This window comes from Macaca thibetana, chromosome 1, assembly GCF_024542745.1.
Source record: "Macaca thibetana thibetana isolate TM-01 chromosome 1, ASM2454274v1, whole genome shotgun sequence".
Classification (NCBI taxonomy): Eukaryota; Metazoa; Chordata; class Mammalia; order Primates; family Cercopithecidae; genus Macaca; species Macaca thibetana.
This window is the reverse complement of record NC_065578.1, coordinates 78,801,651-78,824,035: the sequence shown is the minus strand read 5'-3', so window position 1 is coordinate 78,824,035 and position 22,385 is coordinate 78,801,651. Positions and strand designations below refer to the sequence as shown.

The following is a 22,385-nucleotide window of genomic DNA, read 5'->3' as shown; positions in this document are numbered from 1 at the left end:
AGCCCTGATTAAATTTTGCATTAGTCTTGAGTATGGTTGGCAGCCTGTCATAATCTCATATGTGTTAGCATGGGATCTGAGATTAGTGTTAATGCTGTCAGCTTGGTGTCAAATATGGCATATGTCCTTAGCTCTTTGTAGCAGAGTCTCTGGATCTGCTTCTGATGAGCACTGTAATGCTCTATTGAGATTTATGAGTCCAAATAGAACTTCTCAGTTCTATTCTGAGTCCAGAAATGTGGTTGGGGCCTAGACAACCTGCTTAACACTTTTCAGGCTTGCTCCTGTGAACTTACATTATTTCTTACATTTGTTTTGATTAAATGATGGTCTAGTCTAAATGGAATCAGGGCATGACAAAAAAAGAAAGTGGAATAAAACCTCTGAGAATCCCTGCGATTCAGAAGAATATGAACAAAGGAATGCCAGTAAGGTAAAATAAGAAAATCGAGAGAAAGTAGTGTTATTGAAGTCAAGGGGTGATCCACAGGGCCAAATTTTTAGAAAGGTTAAAGATGATAAAGAACAAAAATCCAAAATTGGAGCCATTAATGAGAAGAGAGTAGTAAGAAAGTCAAGAAAGCAAGAATAAATCAATGTTTCAAGACAATTAGCAGAGAAAAAAAAAAGTTATAAAAATAGAATAAAATAAAATAAAATAAACCACCGAAGTGCATGATTTATCAAATACATAAGAGCTTCTCAGAAGAGATCAGTTATAAATGATGCAAAGATGTATCTGAGTGTGGAATAATGAATTTTAGATTCACGATTTACAACTTGAAGTATTTAACTTAAGGAATACGCTATTATAAATTCCTAAAAGATATTGGCATTGCCAGAACAGAGAACACATGGATTATTTAGAAGCCACATCTGGGTAGTTTTCATTTATTTTCATCTGAAGGTACAGCCAAATTCATCTTAAGCATTTTGTTGTATAATTTTACATGATTTGAGTGTGTATTGGGTACAGTCAAGGGAAATATGTAACTAAAACTTGGGTATGGTCTCACTTCAAAGTGTATTTCTTAAAAAAAAACCTAAGCAACTAATTTATCATGTCAATACCATACACAATTGTTAGTGATCTTAAAATGTAATGTTCAAGCTTCTCATCCTACCTGAGTAGTGTTAGAATGCAGAATACATAGAATATTTTGTTTATCTTGATACTTGGTACTATTCATTGATAAAGAATTGCTTTGCATCCACCGAAGGATCACAAAGTTCAGAGTTTGCAAACAATAGAGCAATGCCACAGTATTCAATTAGATTTTTTTTTCTTGGAAGAAAGAACTATAGAATCTGCATGCTTATGAGTATGGCAAAACATATAAAACTGAGCAATACAAAGCAATTTACCCTCAGAAATAGTTTGTGAACATCTTTGTAGATTGCTTTCAGTATCTAATTAGAAGGGCTTCTTCTGCAGATTAACTTCTGCTAACAGTATTTTAGCTAAGTTCAATGTGAGTAGCAGTTTCCTTTCATGTAATAAATGTTTAGATGTGAAACCTCTATTTTTACAGTCAGGTACTTCCTGGTAAATGGTGACTAGAAATTTCAGGAAGCATTTCAAGAGGCCAAGTCCAAGAAAGAATGGGCCAAGGCTTCGACTATCTGTTTTGTTTAAATATAATCGGAAAACTTAGAAAGACACCTCGAAGGAATTTAGACATTTCTCACTTGTTTGTGATTAAAAACAAATTTTTAAAGACTTCTTTAACTGAAGACACTTAATTAAAGCTAAAGAAGAAAGCTAACCACTTAACAGCAGGGGTACCATGGATACAAATGCTTCATTAATTGGATAAAAGAGAAGAAGAAAAATCTTTCCAAAAATATTACTATGTGCTTCTGAACACATTTTACTAAGAGTATTTTTTTTTTTTTTTTTTTTTTTTGAGACGGAGTCTCGCTCTGTCGCCCAGGCTGGAGTGCTGTGGCCGGATCTCAGCTCACTGCAAGCTCCGCCTCCCAGGTTCCCGCCATTCTCCTGCCTCAGCCTCCCGAGTAGCTGGGACTACAGGCGCCCACCACCTCGCCCGGCAAGTTTTTTGTATTTTTTAGTAGAGACGGGGTTTCACCGTGTTAGCCAGGATGGTCTCGATCTCCTGACCTCATGATCCGCCCGTCTCGGCCTCCCAAAGTGCTGGGATTACAGGCTTGAGCCACCGCGCCCGGCCTACTAAGAGTATTTTTTAATCAACGCTCAGCATTGACTAGGGTGTGACCTCTCATAACCATGGCTTCAAAATACTTTTAGATAACACATCAAATTAAGAAGTGGATGGAAATGAGAATGTAATTTGTTATAATAATAGAGCAAAAGGGCATTATATCTGCTCATGTGTGTAGCATTATAGTCCACTACAAAGCAAAGACTATTCATTCATTCAATCAATGATTCTTTCCCATCTTACCTACAATGTCTTTGGCCCTATGCTAAGTGCTAAGAATAGAGGGGCCAACCATAAAGGCAAGCGGGCAGTTCCAATTTAATGAGATTAGTACCATAACCCAAGTGGGTACAAAAGGGGCCGGAAAGACCAAGGTGACTCAATTAACCCAGATTTGAGAGGACAAAGAACACTCTTCTAAGGAAGCTACTTCTATGCTTACACCTAAGAATGCCAAGGAAGGAGGGAAAGGCATGTTACATTCAGAAAGAATGGTGTATACACAGACCAGAATGCAGAGAGAGCCTGGAGACTTCAGGAACTGCAAGTGAGTCTGTGTGACTGGAAAACACAGAGTAGTGGATGCGAAGTGGTGAAAGCGGGAGCAGAGACTGAAGGCAGAGGCAGGAATCAGTTAATGATAGGCCTCATAAGCTGTGTTAATGAGAGTTATTTTACTTGAAAAATAAAAATGTATGTAATCCAAGTCAACAACTGTAGGTTCTTAGACACTGGGTTCTATTTTTTTAAATATCCCTACACATGTTTATAAACTATGTGAGAAACACAACTAAGTGTACAAAATCCGCTTTTTACATCTATCCAAAGAAGAACTGGACTGGAGATATTAGCAAGAATATCCTCATACAAGCTGACTTAACAACATACCAGGTGACAAAACAACCATTTCATGCAATGGTTGTTTTGAGGGTGATATTACCTGTTATCCTGAACACATTCCTGTTATTTATTACCAATAATAAAATTTAAAAAGGATAAACATGATTGATAATGAAGTCAAATACTCCAGAACAAGAATTTTCAAGGAGGATGGAAAGCTTATTTTGTCTAAACAATACAGTCTACTGTAGACGTGCGAGAAGTCTTGAGGCACATCATGGCAGAGACAACTTTTTTATAGGAAAGGGAGCAGAATATTCTGTATCATGCCCCCTCCAAAAAAAAAAGTTTTTGTAATAGTGATATTATATGCATTATTGGCAAAGCACAACTTTGCCTAATTAGCAAAATAATAATAACAATAATAATAAACAAATGGTGCAAAACTTCATCCACCTATTCTTGAAGAAAGAACTAGTCAGAAAATGAGAGAAACTTTCTTTTTGACTCACTCACTTACCAAGATGTTTGAGGAAACATTCTAATTTACGCAATAATGAGAGGAAATATTGCACTAGCATCTGGTGCATTAACTTGATGAAATGAAAGTAGTCAGTGTACTGATAATACTAAAGGAAGAGGATGAAATAATAATAAGCTAATGATAACAGAATGAATTCTTTAAGGCATAAAAGGTTTAACTTTTGGTGTACTAATCACTAATGGAAGCAATGATAATTTCCCCCTCTAACAAGATATGCCATAAATATCACCTGATAAGCCTCAAAATATATTTTAACTTTAAGAGCTGGATTTTTCCCAAAGATACTCAGTCACATAATGCTATGTATCTTTTAAAATCAGCTATTGCACATGTGCCGTGGAAGATATTATAAGATTTGTAAAAAAAAAAAAAAAAGCAGTTATGCTTTGGAGATAAGAATCCTGCTTTCAAAGGAAGCAGGCTTGCTTCAATGTTCTTCAGTTTATTCTTTTTTACAAAGTTGTAAATATTATTCTCTTGTGGACTAGACTGATACTGATTTTATATATTTTATAACCTTTACTTATGACATAATCCAAATCTTAGAGATGCATTACAAATTTTTCCACTTCCCAGTGCTAGTTATTTTTATCGAAATTGAGCATAATCTTTGAATGGCTTCTTTCTATAGATGTTCCTATTATGGTGTAAAGCCTGAAGGCATTCCCTTTTGGGTTTTGCCATTTATAGTTCTCTCTTTTTTAAAAATCTTTTTATTCACTGCATCATGATCGTGCAAAGACAAGGGAAATAACAGTTTTCTGTTGTGGCACCAAGACAGATTACTTTCAGTTTAAATATACTCCTGGCTAGAAAAATGCAATAAACCATGGGATCTATGGAAATTCACTAAACAATTCTTGGAGTTAAATTGAGGAATTATACATGGACACAAGCATTTGAGTGAGTGATTGCATTTTTTCCTTTGAGAACAGTAAGAATATTTCAGAATTTTCTAGACCAACTCTGTGATGTTGGGAAACATAGTTAATTTCAGTAAATCTATTAAAGCCTGGAGAAAAAGAAAATCAATAAAAAATGTAAATCAGTCTACAGCTTTTCCTGAGAATGTATTTTGGTAAGCAAAGTTCTCTGGCTTTCAAACATTTATAAGAAAGTTCCTAAAGCCCCAAATATGACTATAAAGATACCAATTAATTGTTGGCTTTAATTATCTTAGGCATCCAGAATTATTCTCATGTTCGTCATATCAGAGTATCTCTTATCTGTTTCTTATATAGATTATTCATCATTTGATTATTATACATATCTACCATTATTACCAGTACTTGTTGTGATGTTAATGAGATAAAGAAGTTAAACAGTAACTTGTATTTTCTTTACAATATTTGAAATGAATGACATACTATTTATGGCAGAAAAATCAAGGCACCGTTGACCAAAGTGAAAAAATAGTTGCTAAGACAGACAAATAATTATCTTGAAAAATATATATACATATTGCTAAGAAAAAGTATCCTGATTGGCAAAAGCCAAGTTACCAAAATCAATACCTTAACTTCTATAAAATGATGTTAAAAATGAAAAATTTTAAAATGTTAAAACAGAAAAAAACCTTGATAATCATAATGTTAAGAAAAATAAAATAAAAATAAAGAAAAGGCAGGGAGGAAGGGAGGAAGGAAGGAAGGAAGGAAGGAAGGAAGAGAGGGAGGGAGGGAGGGAGGCAGGCAGGGAGGGAGGGAGGAAGGAAGAAGGAAGGAAGGAAGGAAGGAAGGAAGGAAGGAAGGAAGGAAGGAAGGAAGGAGATAGAAAGAGGAAAGGAAGGAAGGAAAGAAGGAAAGAAGGAAGGAAGGAAGGAAGGAAGGAAGGAAGGAAGGAAGGAAGGAAGGAAGGAAGGAAAGAAGGAAGGAAGGAGATAGAAAGAAGAAAGAAGGAAGGAAGGTAGGAAGGAAGGAAGGAGAGAGAAGAGAGAAAAGAGAGAGAGAGAAAGAGGAAAGAGAAAGAGAGAAGAGAGAAAGAAAGAAGAAAGAAAAAAGAAAATAAAAGAAGAGACTTCTATACCAACCGGATATACTGCCCTTTCAGGTGTGATGGTTAGTTTTATCTGTCTACTTACCTAGGCTACAGTGGCCATTCAATCACACACTAATTTGGATGTTGTTGTTTAGATATGTTATAGATATGGCAAAAATCTACAATCAGTTCACCTTAAGTAAAGGAGATTACCCTTTGATGGTATGTGTGGGCCTTGTCCAATCAATTGAAGGCCTTAAGAAAAAACCCTGGGATTTCCCTGAGAAAAACTTCTGCTTCAACCCTATAGGGTCAACTCCTGCCTGCTAGCCTACCCTACAAATTTCACAACCACATGAGATAATTCCTAAAAATATATAGTATCTGTAAATATGCATATATGTTTATATATGTGTTCACGTATATATGTTATGTGTTTTTGTGTTATTTGTATGTGTCTATATATGTGTGTGTGTGTGTACGTATATACATAAAATCGTTTTTGAACTCTGACTGGTAGACTACAGAAGGTAAGCCTTCCTCAATACTCTCCTTATACTATTCAGGAAACCCTTCCCTGGTATCAGGATCTGATGGAGAAAATTTGCTCACAAGTTTTATGAAGAAGAGAAATTTCCGTTGACATATATAACGAGCTGTTTCTGCATAAAAATGTTTTAGTGGCTGGGTGCGGTGGCCCACACCTGCAATCCCAGCACTTTGGGAGGCTGAGGCAGGTGGATCACGAAGTCAGGTATTCAAGACCAGCTTGGACAACATGGAGAAACCCGGTCTCTGCTAAAAATACCAAAAAATAAAAAAAAATAGCCGGGCATGGTGGCACATGCCTGTAACCCCAGCTACTCAGGAGGCTGAGGCGGATGAATCTCTTGAACTCGGGAAGCAGAGGTTGCAGTGCGCCGAGGTCATGCCATTGCACTCCAGCCTGGATGACAGAGCAAGAGTCTGTCTCAAAAAAAAAAAAAAAAAAAAAAAAAAAAAAAAAATTAGCTTTCGTGGTTGTATTCCCATTAATTTATTTTATTTTCAAAAGATCTGCACAATTCTTGTGTAACTACCTGACAAGATTACTTATTACATATTTTCACAAAAGATCCTGAGGTTCAGATATACATATGATCCTCACAATTTTCTGTCCAAAGATCAGAAGGGTGGAGCTTAAATTGATTCTCATTCTCTCCGTTCCCACAAGACAGTCTCACAGATACATAACAAGAACAGAAATAACTATAAGTGTTTTCTACCTTCTTTGGGAACTGATCTGTATGTACCTATATAATATAAGTACAAGTTGTTTAACAATTGCCATAAAAGTAAACTATGTTATGTAAAAACACCTATTGCTGAAAATATTTGTGTGTGATATATTTATATAAATATATATTAAAATGTGAACATCATATTAGCATATCATATCTTAAACCTCAAATGATATGCAAGTCTAGCACTTATAAAGTACTATACAGTAACTAAGTTTAACTGGGTGGTTTACAAATGTGCCAAATGGGTGACTGAACCCATTTGGTCTTAAAGAACAGGTAGGTCTTCTCACACATACAATTCAGGGGCACACCAAATCTGGGAAAAGTTACAGGCAGTGATTCAGAACTTGTTAAAAAAAAACATTGGGATGTTTAGGGAGCACAAGTAGGCCATCACTAAAGAGGTCAGAGCAAAAGAAAGTTTCACATTTTGCCATTTCAAATGCAACAAACAACACACAACACAACACAACACAACACAAAACTGTGTGCCCATCATCCAGGCTCCTCAGATGATTGCACAGTTTGCACTAGATGCCATCAATAAAGGAAGGTTTACTCAAAAAAGAAGTTGGTATAAATTGCAATAAACAGTAACACTTTAAAATAATTGTCTAATCAATATTAATTCCTCTAGTATCTATTTAACAGCATTAATCACAGTGAACTCATTTAGTATTAATGTGAATGTCACAAGTAATTCAATTGGATTTCCACTGTAATTCAACATTCATTATCTTAACAAGACCATTATTTTACAACGTTACACGGTAAACATGAAAGTAAAAGTAATAAAATCATGCATGAAAGAATTATAATGTAGTGCTATATGTTACAGCTATGTATAATAAACTGTTTTATTCATTTGAAATAGCTCATCGAAGGATGGAATTTATTAGTGGAATATACACACTCCTACATGCCCACAAAACTATGACATCTCACTTATCTATATTTGTCAAAAAAAAGTTGTCTTGTGAAGATATTTGTCAAATATTGAGATTTCTCATTTAAATTCTAACACTTAGTAAAACATGTTATTAACTATTAACTCTCTATCTGCAAAGAGAGATGTGAACATATTTTCCTGTATATTGTGATGGTATGGATGCTCATTGGTCAAGGTTTTTTGTGTTTTTTTTTTTTTTTTTTTTTTTTTTTTTTTTTTTTCCAGCTTTCTCATTGCCAGGTTATCAGCTCTTATATTCCACTCATGTGTAGGAGCTTAATTTAGCTGTCTTCTCCCCACCTTTAATTGCTTCCATTATGCTGAAATCTTAGAAAAAGGAAAAGGAAGAAAGGAAAGAATGGAGGAAGAAAAGATAGAAACATGTTTCGAGTGTGTGTGAGGTGTCGATCAGCAGACCCTAAGAGACGGAATGAGGGCCTCTTCCAGGTATAAATATGAACTCTCATGCACTGATTATATATCACATATTTTAGTTCTGAAAATCTTAAATTTTCTCTGACTTTCAGATTGTGCTCTAGGAAGTTAAGATTTCCATATCCTGATTTCAAGTTAAATTCCTCTGAGATATATCACAAAATGTAAATGCAATATCTAACAATTTATTTTACATTTCTAGTTTGTGTGTAAGTACTCAAGAGAGCGTGTTTTATTCAACTCTGCATATTCCATAGCACCAAGTGCAGTGTTTTACACAATGAACACTCACTGGAGGGGAAGAAAAACAAAGAAGAAAAAGTTTACTCTTTTCCTCATTGGAGGTGCCAAATAAACATGCCAATTACCTAGTAAATCACTCATTTATATGTGTTTTTGTACCACACACTATGTAACGCCATATACAGCATCACCTCTTTCTATACGTCTTGGAAACAATACTTTAAAAAAGTACTTTAAATGAAATCTTATATGAAGCCTTCATATCTTAAAAAAGAATCAGACACTTGATTGAAATGGTGGCCATGGAACCTGAAACCCCACAGCTAGCCCTTTGCTTAAGGATGACAGCAGCCCACAGAGAACCTCCAAGGAACCTCAGGGCTTAAAGAAATGACTTGAAAACAGGTGTCAGTGATATCAGATTCAAATCTAAGTAAAAATTGAGCTATAGAGCTCTGAGTTGTTAGGTGTACAACCTAACTTTTCTGAGCCTGAATTTGTTTGGCTGTAAAAATGAGATTAAATATTTCTAGCAATGAGTGTTGTTGTGAGAAGCAGAATAAGAGATATAATTCCTATCATTTTGTATTGTTATTATTGCTTGTCACTCATTCATTTAATAAAAATGTATTTAATGCCAGTTTGTTTCAAGAATAATTTTAAGCTTTGAGGATAAAGCAGTGAACAAAAGAGACCAAAGGCCTGCCCACATGAAGCTTATTTCTAGCAGTGGCGACAGACACGGATAAGATATAGATAAATGATCATTTCAGATAGTTCTAAGTCATATAAATAAAACAAATTAAATAACTGTTTTTGTCTGTCTAGTATTTAGATAGGGGGCTCAGGGAAAGCATTTCAGATAAAGTGAGGTAGAGAACCACGTAGATATGAGGGGAAAGAGTATTTTTGGTAGAGGGAATGTGACAAGGTACCAAGGTGGGAACATTCAGGATATATATGAGGATCATAATTGGAGGTTGGAGAGGACTGAGGGATAGGAGCTGAGGTCACAACATTATCAGAGATCCATATGGTATAAAACTTCAGGTCATTTTAAGAACTTTGGATTTGACTCTGAGTTAGATAGGAAGATATTGGATGATGTTGAACAGAGATGTGCGTTCATTTAACTCACAGGTTGAACATCACTCTGCCTGCTACATGGGAAAGAGACTGAAATGGGTGGCAGGAAGAGTGAAGGAAAGAGATTAAGGAGGCTCTGCTTTAGGAGACCATGCTGCTTTGACTTGGGAGCTCATGATGGAATTGGAGAAATACATATATATGTTGGAATATATATATATATATATATATATATATATATATATATATATATATAAATAAATAGTTGAAATTGTGATACATATGTATTTGTTATTAAACAATAAATTATATTGCATGATATAATAAACACACAAACACACACACACACGCACACACCCCTTGAACCAGAAAAGATTATATTTGTATTGACGCAGAAATAAAGCTCTAAGAAAATGCTTCATCTTTCCGTTTTCCTCATATGGCATTGCATTTCCCACTGGCATCATTCCTCATACATGGGTACTCCCACTCCAGTATCAGAAGCATAATTGAACTCTCTAAGCCTTCTTTGTGTTATTTGTAAAATGCTCAGCTTTGCTTTTTAGGTAAGAGTGAATCTAATGAGGGAGTTGGAAACGTTTTGAAAACTGTAAAAGTGTCCCCAGTTGTCAGGTACAATCAATATATTATAACCAATTACATTATATTATGCTTTATGATTACATAAATGTTAATTTGTGATTTTTGTGGTCTTTATCACCTACTGACATCTCCATTTCTACTTACTTCAATCTGTTGATTCTTTTCCAGTATATGAAAAAGAATGTCGTTTGAGCTCTAATGTACTTCTTCTACCTTCAGGAGAACGTGTTGTGGGGCAGGCTGTAGGTATATCTGTTGAGGGAGCCCTCTCCAAACCCAGAATAACTATGACATTGCAATATGACATAACAGATCACAGATGGGATAGTGTTATTATCTTTCATGCATATGAGTATGTTGGAAAATATGTTTCTTCATTGTTTCATAGCTTGCCAGTAGCAGTAGACTTTTTTTTTTTTTCCTTTTGGTTTTTCTTTTCTTTTTTTGGTCTAGTGGGTGGTGCTATACAACTTTTATAATTATCCCCTCTGTGTTTCTTACAGCCTCTGCCAATTTATATCATTTTCTTTGTTCTTGTTGTCATGCTCTTCTAACTTTTTCATTTGTTTGTTTTGTTTTGACCCCTAAATTCCACCAAGTTTCCCAATGTGATGCATATTGCATGTTAAAATGATTTCTATGATCCAGTCAGAAGACCATTACATTTGAACTTTTTCTACAAGTGGTGATAGATTCTTTTTTGCATCTTCTGAACAATTTGGCCAGCCCTATTTATAGTTAATGAAAAATTTATGAAACCCTAGCTAAGATAGATAAATGTCATAAAACATTTTTATTGCCTTTGTTTATATCATAAACCTATTTAATAAGGAGAATAAATTAACATGTTAGATGATGTTACTTTTTGAAAAAATTGCAAACTTTCCCTAGAGCAATTCAGTTGTCATGACATTTCTATTTTTAGGATGGTATCTTTTGATAATCTCTTCATACTTTGCATCTAGTTTTTCTTTCCTCATGGAAAAGAAACTATTCAGACTGTCATTGAAATATCTGAAACACATTTACATTGTTTTATTTTAGAATAGTACAATTGAGACATAATTCACATACCATAGAGTTCACAATTTAAAGTATTCAATTCAATGGTTTTTAGTATATTTACAGAGTTGTATAAACATCACCAAAGTCAATTTAAAATATTTGGGGTGATTGTCATCATCGCAAAAAGGAACTTCATGTCCTTTAACAGTTACTCTCCGTTTCTCCCCAGTATCAGGCAAGCACTAATCTACCTTCTGTTTCTATAGATTTGGCTCTTCTGGACATTTCTTATAAATGAAATAATATATGGTCTTTTGTGATAGCTTCTTTCACTTAGTACAAAGTTTTGAGATTCATCCACGTTGTAGCAAATATCAATACTTCCTTTTTATTGCCAGATACTATTCTATTGTGTGGATATGTGACATTGTATTTATTCATTCATAAATTGATGGATATCTGGGAATTTACCCCTTTTTTGCTATTATGAATAATGGCACCATATGCATTTATATCCAAGTTTTCATGTGGACATATATTTTCATTCCTCTTAGGTATATACCTAGAGGTAGAATTGCTGGGTCAAATGTTAACTCTATGTTAACTCAAATGTTAACCTTAGGGTGAATTTCCAGATAGTTTTGCAAAGTGGCTGCACCATTTTTTATTCCCACCAGCAATATGAGGAATAGACTTTCTCCGCATCTTAACCAACACTTGTTATTATCTGTCTTTTTAATTTTAGTTAATCTCATGATTATGAAATAGTATCTTGTTGTGGTTTTGATTTGCATTTCCCTAATGGTTAATGACATTGGACGCTTTTTAAAATTGTATTTATTTATTTATTTAAGACAGAGTTTTGCTCTTGTTGCCCAGGCTGGAGTGCAATGGCACAATCTCAGCTCACTGCAATCTCTGCCTCCCGGGTTCAAGTGATTCTCCTGACTCAGTCTCCCAAGTATCTGGGATTACAGGCATGTACCACCATGCCTGGTTAATTTTGTATTTTCAGTAGAAGTGGAGTTACTCCATGTTGGTCAGGCAGGTCTCGAACTCCCGACCTCTGGTGATCTGCCACCTAGGCCTCCCAAAGTGCTGGGAGTACAGGCATGAGCCACCGTGCCTAGCCTGGACACATTTTTGTGTGCATATTGGCCATTTGTATATCTTTTTTTTTTTTGGTAGAAATTACTTTTATTATGTTAAAATATTTCTTAATGAGTTAGCAATTATTTAGGTGGAGGATGGTCCAGAAAACAAGTTTATGATTAAGTTATCCTTGTCCTTGATTACAGAAATTCATGAATCACACACATCACACTATTCTCTGGAGTAGCTGCTGAAGGTCTGCGAGGCTGTGAGCTTGGAGAAGCTTCTCCTTGCCTGTTAGGCTGCTCCCATCAGATCATGACAAAATGAACATTATTTTTCTCTTTGGAATTAAATCTTGACAACAGTTCGAATGCTCTTTCCAGAATGCATGAGTTCAAAGGCTTTGTTAATTTCATCAAAAGAGAGATTGTGAGTCATAAATTCATCAGCTTTTATCTTTTTGGACATATATTCAGATGCCCAACTTTGGGACACTTTCTATACTCTTCCATCTCTTCCATCCTCCAAAGGCAATGCCTTTCCATGTGTGACCTGTTGCCAGCTGGAATGGATGAGTGGCAATTTCTTCACCTGAAGCAGCTACTCCAACCACCACACTGATGCCCCAGCCCTGGCGACATGCCTCAAGTGCTGCTCTCATGATCTTCACATTACCAGTACATTCAAAGGAATAGTCCACTCCTCCATCAGTGCTCATCATCTCAATGAGCACTTCCTGGATTGGTTTACTAAAATCCTGAGGGCTAATACATTCAGTGGCTCCAAGCTCTTTGGCCCTTGCAAATTTATCTTTATTGATGTCCACACCAATGATCTGCGATGCACCAGTCACTTTGCAGCCCATGGTAACTCCCAATCCAACTCCTCCTAGGCCAAAGACGGCATAAACAGAGCCAGGCTCCACCTTGGCAGTGTTCACAGCAGGACCATAACCAGTGGAAATGCCACAACCTAGGAGACCAACTTTATCCAAAGGTGCTAGAGGATCTATTTTAGCAACAGAGATTATCAGCCACAACTGTGTATTCAGAAAATGTTCTGATTCCAATGTAATGTAAAATTGTCTTTCCTTTGCAAGTAAATCTGCTGGCACCATCTGGCACTAATCCTTTCCCTTGTGTGACTCTTATCTTCTGGAAAGGTTAGTTTTAGGATTTAGACAAAATTTGCATTCTCCACACTGTGGGATATAAAGTGAGATGACAGTGTCACCCGCCTTCAGCTTAGTAACTCACTCGCCAACACTTTGCACAATTCCAGCACCTTCATGTCCCGAGATCACTGGAAAACAACCCTCAGGATCAGCTCTGCTCAGGATATAGGTGTCAGTGTGGCAAACCAGAGTGGCAACAATCTTGATTCGAACTTCATGAGCCTTTGGGAGTGCCACCTCTATCTACTCTATGGAGAGAGGCTTTCCAGCCTCCCAGGCAACTGTAGCCTTGCACTCGATAACCTGGTTCGCCATGACCATGGGTTCTATCCATTTGTATATATTTTTTAGAGAAATGTCTATTCAGATACTTTCTACTTTTAAAAATTATATTATCTGTCTTTTTTAAATAATTGAGTTATAAATATTCTTCATATATTCTAGGTAAAAATATCAAACATTTTACTAACAAAATTTTTCTCCCATTCTGTAGGTTGCCTTTTTATCTCCTTTATGGTATCTTACAAACACAAAACATTTGAATTTTGATGAAGTCTAATTTACCTATTCTATTTCTTATATTACTTCTGCTATTGGTGTCACATTTAAGAAACCATTGCCTAATCCAAGGTCATGAAGAACACCTGTTTCCTTCTAAGAGTTGTATAGTTTTTGCTCTTATAGTTAGGTCTTTGATTGATTTTGAGTTCATTTTTGTATATAGTGTGAGGTAAGTGTACAAATTCATCCTCTTGAATGCAGATGTCCAGTTGTGCAAGCACTGTTTGTTGAAAATATTCTTTACCATGAAACTTTAAGCTTAGTCTAAAGATAACTAGATTTGCAGGGATTTAAGCAGCAAGTTATTATCCCCATGTTACTTGACAAGCATTAGGTAATCACTAATTTTACCTATTTTGTGATGAACTTTATGCTGGCAGATCACTAGGGCCCCTCTCCTCAGTGTGATTATAGTCTAATTAGTTATTTTATAAATTATTAGGCTTAAATAAGATAACATTTTGTATACTAAATATTATTGTCCTGTTTCCAACTCCTATAAGGTAAGTAAATATAAAATTTCTCCTTCTAATTCTTACTGATATCAATTCTTTACTTCCATAATTTTCTTTGCTCTTCCTCCTTCCTCCTCCTCCTCTTCTTTCCCTCCTCCTCCTCCTTCTTCTCTTCCACCCCACCTCATAAGTATAGAGAATTCTATGTATTAGAATTGAATATTCCAACACCTAAGATGCTCCACATTTATGCTTTTATTCTATCAATGTGAGAGAATTGCTTCATCCAAATGTGAATATTAAGCTATTTATTTATTTATTTATTCTATTTTTATCTAAGTGTCTTTTTTCCTTATTGTTCGTTAAGTAAATTTTACTAAGAAATATTTAGAAAACCTCTTCTAATTTTCATGTTCTCCTAAAAATATTCAGTGTTCACAAAAGCTACTCAAACCGTCAAGTACAGTTATTTTTAGTGAGACTGAGAATAATGCAACTAACTCCTATGATATTTTATTACATAAGGCTCCATATCTGCTTATGAGCTAGTTAGAACAGATGTAATACTTGAAATCATAACCACAAGGTTGAATTTGCAAGAGGTGTTTTGTTTCATTGTGTTTCACATCACCTTTGAGGTACTCTGGACACTTACACTTGGGGCTCTATAAAAATAGCAGCAATAACAACGAAAAGAATAGATAAGGACAGTTCCAAGATACTTGTGCAAACCGCTCTCTACACAAATAACCATGTATTTAAATTCCTGTCTCCACCTCTCACAGATTGGGTTGGTCAATTCCTGCAGTTGTTATGGAAGCATCTTTGCAACTTCCTGCAAACTGTAAAACTCTTTGCCTGGATCAGCAGCTCTTGGTCCTATGGTATGCCTGCCTCTAAAAACACCTTTCATAAATGTAGAAGCAATTTCCACTAGAGATCTAAAATGCTAAATCAACTTCTGTTTTAAAATCTAAACCAAAGTAGCTGAAGTTTGTTGTTGCTATTAAGAAGTATTAATTCTTAAAAAGCCTCCAGAGATTATCTGAGAAAGCCACTCAGAATATAAATGCAATTTCTTGTCTGCATTATGTCATCAACCTCTCTACCTTTATTTCCTATAAAGAGAGTGATACCCTTATAATGACATATTCTTTCTTCATTTCTGACCGGTTATATGGTTTGATACATATTTTGCCCATATCACAGAGCAGTTTCTATTCAACTCAAAGAAAGAGATAATCTACATGAACATTACTGAAAATATTACTACCCTATATGGGAATTTAACTGGATTTTTCAAATCTACTGGGCAAGTGGGGATTGAATTTTTCTCAAAATAAAGAAATTCATGCTTGCTCCTTCTGTGGCCTTTCACTGGAGGATCAAAAGAACCACACATATAAAATGAGAGTTTTTTTGTTTTGTTTTTTTTGTTTTTTTTTTGAGACGAGTCTCCCTCTGTCGCCCAGGCTGGAGTGCAGTGGCGCGATCTCGGCTCACTGCAAGCTCCGTCTCCCGGGTTCACGCCATTCTCCTGCCTCAGCCTCCCGAGTAGCTGGGACTACAGGCGCCCACAACCGCGCCCGGCTAATTTTTTGTATTTTTAGTAGAGACGGGGTTTCACCGTGGTCTCGATCTCCTGACCTTGTGATCCGCCCGCCTCGGCCTCCCAAAAGTGCTGGGATTACAGGCGTGAGCCACCGCGCCCGGCTAAAATGAGAGTTTTAAGCCCAGCTGCAGCTTTCTTGCATACTTTTCACACTTGAACCCATGAAAGTGGAAGAAAATATAGTAAGAACATTCTGCTAGATACATGTAAAAGGTGATTTTGATGCTTTAGGGAAATAAAATATCTTAGCAAATTAACTAATACTAGTTTTATTGAACTGACTTTAATATGGCATGAGAAACACTTCTTCTTCTATAGCTACAGTTGAAAATTAAGTTCTCCTCCCATTTATCCATGCACTAGAAGAGACCAAGATATGTGTGGATGGATGCATAGAAGAGAGCACTGAGCCCCCATGATGGATGATTGTGAGAGTGGGCTTTGAGATCTGTAAAAGTTTTGGACTTGATGTCTAATAATACTTATAAGACAGGAGACATTAGAAAATTATATTGACAGTTTCTCCACAGCTGTAAAATAAGTGTCATAATAATACATCCTTCTTAGGATTCCTGTGAATATTAAATAAGGTAATGCATGTACAGCATGCAGAATCATGCCTTGCATAATTTAAGCTCACATTAAAACAATATATTTATTTATAACTGTTGTTGGTGTCTAAAAAATCTCACAGCGAAATCATCACAGTCTTAGGGCAAAACAAAGAAGAATCAAATACAGCTGTTTTACAGACTGAAGAGCAAGAAAAAACATAACTTCCTTCTCCCATCTTCTGTGAGTTTATGTAGGATCTGTGAGAACTCTCTGTGACTGTGTAAAAGGAAAATGCCTGTCATACTACGATACTGTTTGAAAAGTTCAAAAGAAAAAGGTCATATCATGTGCCCAATGCAAATGTAATGTTTTGCTTTCTAGTTAGTTAATTCGTTATACACTAGACTGTTGTACTTTCAAGTGCCTTCAAATGCAAAAGGTATGAGTGCACGCTTTCAGAATTTTGGAGAATGGATGACTGACTTCTTGTAACCAGATTTAAACTGTACCTAGCTTCTGCAAGTCAGGCACACGTATTGATTTAATAATTAAATGCTGTAGTCTCATTCTCTGTTCTACCCATGTGTTTTTCCTCAGGCAGTGAATTTGAATGTTGAAGAATTTGAGAGTCCAGACTTCAGTGGATAGTCAACACTGGTAAAAGAAAGGTACGGTATGTCATGCCAAAACAAATCTAAAAGTATTTGCACTTCTTGTAATCGCAAGCTTAACAAGACACACAATCCTTGCTGGACTTCTCAAATGTCACAAAGGTTTCCAAAGGACAAATATATGTTTATGTTTGCTCCATTGTCTTAGTAATTGTCGAGATTTTTTTCTCATAGAGTAATAGAATTTCAAACCAGGATACTTAGATCTTATAGCCCTATTCTCTCATTTTAAATATTAAAACCTTGAAACTCTGAGAAACTAAATAAGTCAGTTTGTTACATATTCATTTGATCTGAATACCATCTTTTAGGTGAAAAAATGTACAGTGTTATTAAAATACAAAAGTTCATTCAATATGTCTTCATATACCTATCTGTATATATTGCATGTCTTTGTAAGGTGTTTTTATTCTGCACTGCTGTGTCACACACTTTGGAGCCTGGCAGAGGTCAATATGTCTCAGGCACTGTGTAGCTCCCTAGTTGCTACAAATTTCTTCTGTGGGCCCAGACAATATTTCCCTCTGTGTATAAAGGCATATATGGCTAAAACCTACTCTACCTCAAAACTGTTTAGTAATGATAGGATATAATATAAGTAAATTTCACTCAAATATTTCCCAACCTGTGATAGTTATAACATATTCTATAAATAAGTCTACATTTAAAAACCAAACCAAAATTTTCACTGTATTCTAATCTTAATCCAATATTACTCAAACTCAGTTAAAGAGGCCAGATAAAGTATAGGCAACATGCTACTCTCCCTTCATTTTTATCCCTTTCATTCATCCCTAAGTGTTTCTTCTTCAGCTGCTAACAATCCCAACATTTTCCAGTTCCTAAATGAAAGCATTTGGTCATGTATCATGGATGAAAATACATACACAGGAGAAGAAATCTGTCTGCACCTTGCAGACTTGTCAAAATGACCGATTATATAGATAAAGAAAATGCATAAAATACCTCTTCACATGCGTTGTAACCAGAAATACAGGGTGTGAATTATATCTGGATGCTTACATATGAATGATTTAAATTATTGTGACATCTTTGCCTTTTCCAAAATATCACAATGGCAATGAAACCACTGAGTATAATCCTGATAGATTAGAATTCAAGTTTGTTTTGACAAAGTAGCAAGCACAGCCAGAGTGAAAAATGCTGGGTAACTAAGAATACAGGCCCAAAAGGAAGAGAGAACCCCGAGACAGGGTGGCAATCCATTTTAATGGGAATGGGTCTGGATATTGACTTAGAAGACTGGGAGTCAATCTCAGCTTAGTTACTCACTAGTGGTGAAACTCCAGAGAACCATTAAGTGCTAGGCAATGGAAGATGCAAACGTGACTACAACACTTTCTAATGGATAAGATGCCTGTGAATAGATCATTATAATACTATGATAAAAATGCTTCAAAAGAGAAAATAATAACATAGAAAAAAAAGAGAAGGAAACAACACATTCTCTTGAGTTTAATATGTTTTCACAAAGTGGACAAGTTAAAAGAGTAAGTAGGCATTTACCAGATAGGAAACAGAAAGAACATTCAAGGCCAATAGAGCTACAGGTAAAAAGCATGTAGCAGTGAATGAGCATGATAAGAAAAGGAGTTTAAGAAGGTCAGTGAATCTGGAGGCCACTGGTTATAGGGTAATGGAGAATTTGGGCTGAGTGAGCTTGGAAAGCCTGGATTTTAGAGGATTTTGCCTGATACGCATCAGAGTCTTTGAACTCTATCTCACGGACACACCAAATCATATGAAAGGTCTTTTAGGAGAGAAATTACAGGGTTCAATGTGTGATCTACCTAAAGTAACCTTTGCTAAAGTCTGGGGAAACAGTTGTCACTGTAAAATTATGTAGGAGGCCATTTTTAAAAGACTAGGCAAGACATATGGGGGCATATGAGAGACTTGCCTAGGACAGCAATTATGTAATTAGACAGTAAAAGCCAAATTCCAGGAACATTTGTCAGCTGGAATCATTACTTGGGATACAGACTGAATAGTAATGGTTTGTAAGAAATGTTGGAAGTATAATTTTTTAATTTAAGAGAATAGGGTTGAGTTTAAAGTTTTAGAAGCCATCAGTTTATAAATAGTAGCTGCAGCTATGACAGAGGCTAAGTTCTACCAAGAAGAATGTACAGAACACAAAATTTGAAAGGGTGCATTCAGGGGAATACCAACATTGAAAGGATAGGCAGAGGTAGAGGAAAGCCAATTAGGGTTAAACACTAAGATAATCAGAGAAGTAGAAAGATTTCAGGAGTTAGTTGTAGACTAGAGGCTAAATTGAAGAGATGATTTTAGTAATAGAAAGTAATCAAAGAAACACATGTTGCAGAGATCATGTGAGCTGAAGACTCTATAAAGATCCTGCGTGAGAGAAACATCCAGAATAATAATACTGGGGCGAAGCAGAATATTCATTATACTAGAAATATGTCCTTTTATTTGAAGTCAGCTTAATGGTTCTATATATGTTACAACAGGTCATTGAACGTGATCTCAGTAATGATTGCAGTGTTAAGCCTGCAGTACTAAACAGTGTGTCAATTTTCTAGAAACATCTATGGTGTCTTTTTATGTGGCAGAGTTACCATAGTGACAACAAATTAATATGATCTTTCTCAGTTTTATGCACCAATTTTTCTGTTTATTTGAAAGAAATTGTAACTATTATCCATATATTAATACTATTTTTAGCATTATTATTGGGAGAGTCAGCATTTTAGTGATGTAAACAAAAAAGTGATAAACTGTTAACCATAATGTTAATCAATTCCATGAGATCCTATTTCTATGAAGGTCTCAAATATTAGCACTTGGTTCTTCTGTGCAAGTACATTTGCTATTGTGGCAGAGTTGAGATTTAAAAATCAATACTAAAAAAATAAATATTCCAGATATTTTTGCCATAAAAGAACTTAGAAATGTGCTCATGTATGAGAAAAGGAAGATCTGAACTTCACAACTGAAGAAAAAGGTCACATTTCTCTTAATTTACTGCTAAATGGTGGAACATATCTCTTCACATGCATATTCACTGCTACATATTTAGTAAAAACATATTCAAAATAATTCCTTGCATCTAAATCTAATTTTGGCATTATCTAAAATTTAAGTTGCTTAAATTTTATCTCACTTTAAAGATATTAAATTTTGTGTATGAATTGGATCAAAGTATGAAAATACAACTATGTATAGTATCTATTGAACCCACCTAAATATATAACACTTTATATCTTGGTTTTGTTTTCTCCTTATTATATTATGTAAATATATAAAAATTATAAGTAATATAATAATTTAAAATAATTGTTATTTTCTAATGAATATCCACAAAATACCCTCAACTTCTGTGTTGCCTCTCGAAATGCACATTCAGGGTGCATTAGAAACATGCTAGTTTGTCTGTGGTTTTCCGGGAAGCTTTGAGGTTTCAACTTTGATCTCTCCTCTTACACACTGAGATTTTCTCCTGACTCCACTAGCCCAGACAGAATTTCTACCCTTGATCTCTAAGGTAATTTTAAACATACTCTTGACACCAGCATCACTCAGTTGCAAAAGTTTCCCTCTTAACCATCGCGTGTTTACTCTTCAGTTTCTCTGTTGGCCTTTGCTCATCTGGACTCAAAAGTGACTTTTTTAAACTTTCCACCCCCAGGAATAGTTTTTCAGTCATTTAGTTCACATGTTTTCTGCTTTGACTAAAGTATTTTGAGGTCCCATTTTTGTTTCCTCAACTGTTTAAGCTCCTTTATCTGAGGAAACTAGATTTTCTCTTTGATCTGCCAAAGAATCTGTTACATCGTTTGACCACAGGGTGAACTCTACTTAAAGTGACTCCATATTTTTGTGGCACTCTCATTCATCCCTTTTTAAATGCTGCACCTCTGTCAAGGTACTCTGCACCTTGGATATCAAAGTTGTAGGGCTTTTTTGACTAGTTAACCCATTGCTATCAAATCTTATCTCAGAGATTAATCTGTCATTAGTCACTTTTACCTTAGTGTGCCATTAAAAAGTTACTTCAACTGGGGATATTTGAAACTGAGCTCTGTCCTCCAAAGGTGGGAAGAAAAGTGGGAGTTTGTTTGACATAAAACAACAAGTTAATGAACTATTGGAGCTTTTGCAAAGAAGGCCTTTCCAAAGCCTATCAGCCTATAGAATACTTGGTCATTTGCCATTCATTGAAAAGAAACAGATCGGCCAGGCGCGGTGGCTCACGTCTGTAATCCCAGCACTTTGGGAGGCTGAGGCAGATGGATCACCTGAGGTTGGAAGTTTGAGATCAGTCTAACCAACATGGAGAAACCCCGTTTCTACTAACAATACAAAATTAGCCCGACTTGGTGGCACATGCCTGTAATCCCAGCTACTAGGGAGCCTGAGGGAGGAGAATTGCTTGAACCCAGGAGGTGGAGGTTGCAGTGAGTCAGGATCGCACCACTGTACTGCAGCCTGGGCAACAGAGCAAGACTCTGTCTCAAAAAAAAAAAAAAAAAAAAAAGATAACGTACAAGGGAAGAAGATATCCATTAATCTGATCTGTGTCAGTCTTTCACAAAAATTGATGAAGTATACTAATAATTCTATGTACTTTAACCACTACATAGAACTTTCACATGTATTTTCTGACAGATAGTTTCACAGCCTGAGTTAGGTGTTAACATTTTCATCCCAATTTAATAAAGTCAAATTTATAAAGGATAAAGACTTTCAAAGGACATCAATTAGTAGTGATTGAATTTGGAACTCCATTCCAGGTCTTCTGTTGCACATCTTGCTTACTTTTCCCAATACCACAGCTACTATAGGTATGCTTCCAATGCTTCTCTAAACCTACCATTTTCCCAGTCACTTCTTTTCAGCCAATGCTTAGCTTTCAGAATATGAATCTAACACAGCATTAAATGTGTTTAATACCAACTGCAGATGGATTTCATACCAATATTATAAATGCAACTTACAAATAAGTTGAAATAGTTTACTTGGCTTTTATCCTAACCAAGATCATTCTAAATTCGAGGGATCGTGCCAGACCACAATTACTCAAATGTCATTGCTAATATCCTTAAATTATTATTATTCTAGCACTG

The 22,385-nt window shown here is 35.6% G+C and overlaps 1 pseudogene; it reads right to left on the bottom strand.

Moving 5' to 3' along the window:
- Positions 1-12,591: 12,591 nt before the first annotated feature.
- Positions 12,592-13,732, bottom strand: LOC126943811 (alcohol dehydrogenase class-3-like; annotated as a pseudogene).
- Between the last annotated feature and the right edge of the window lie 8,653 nt (positions 13,733-22,385).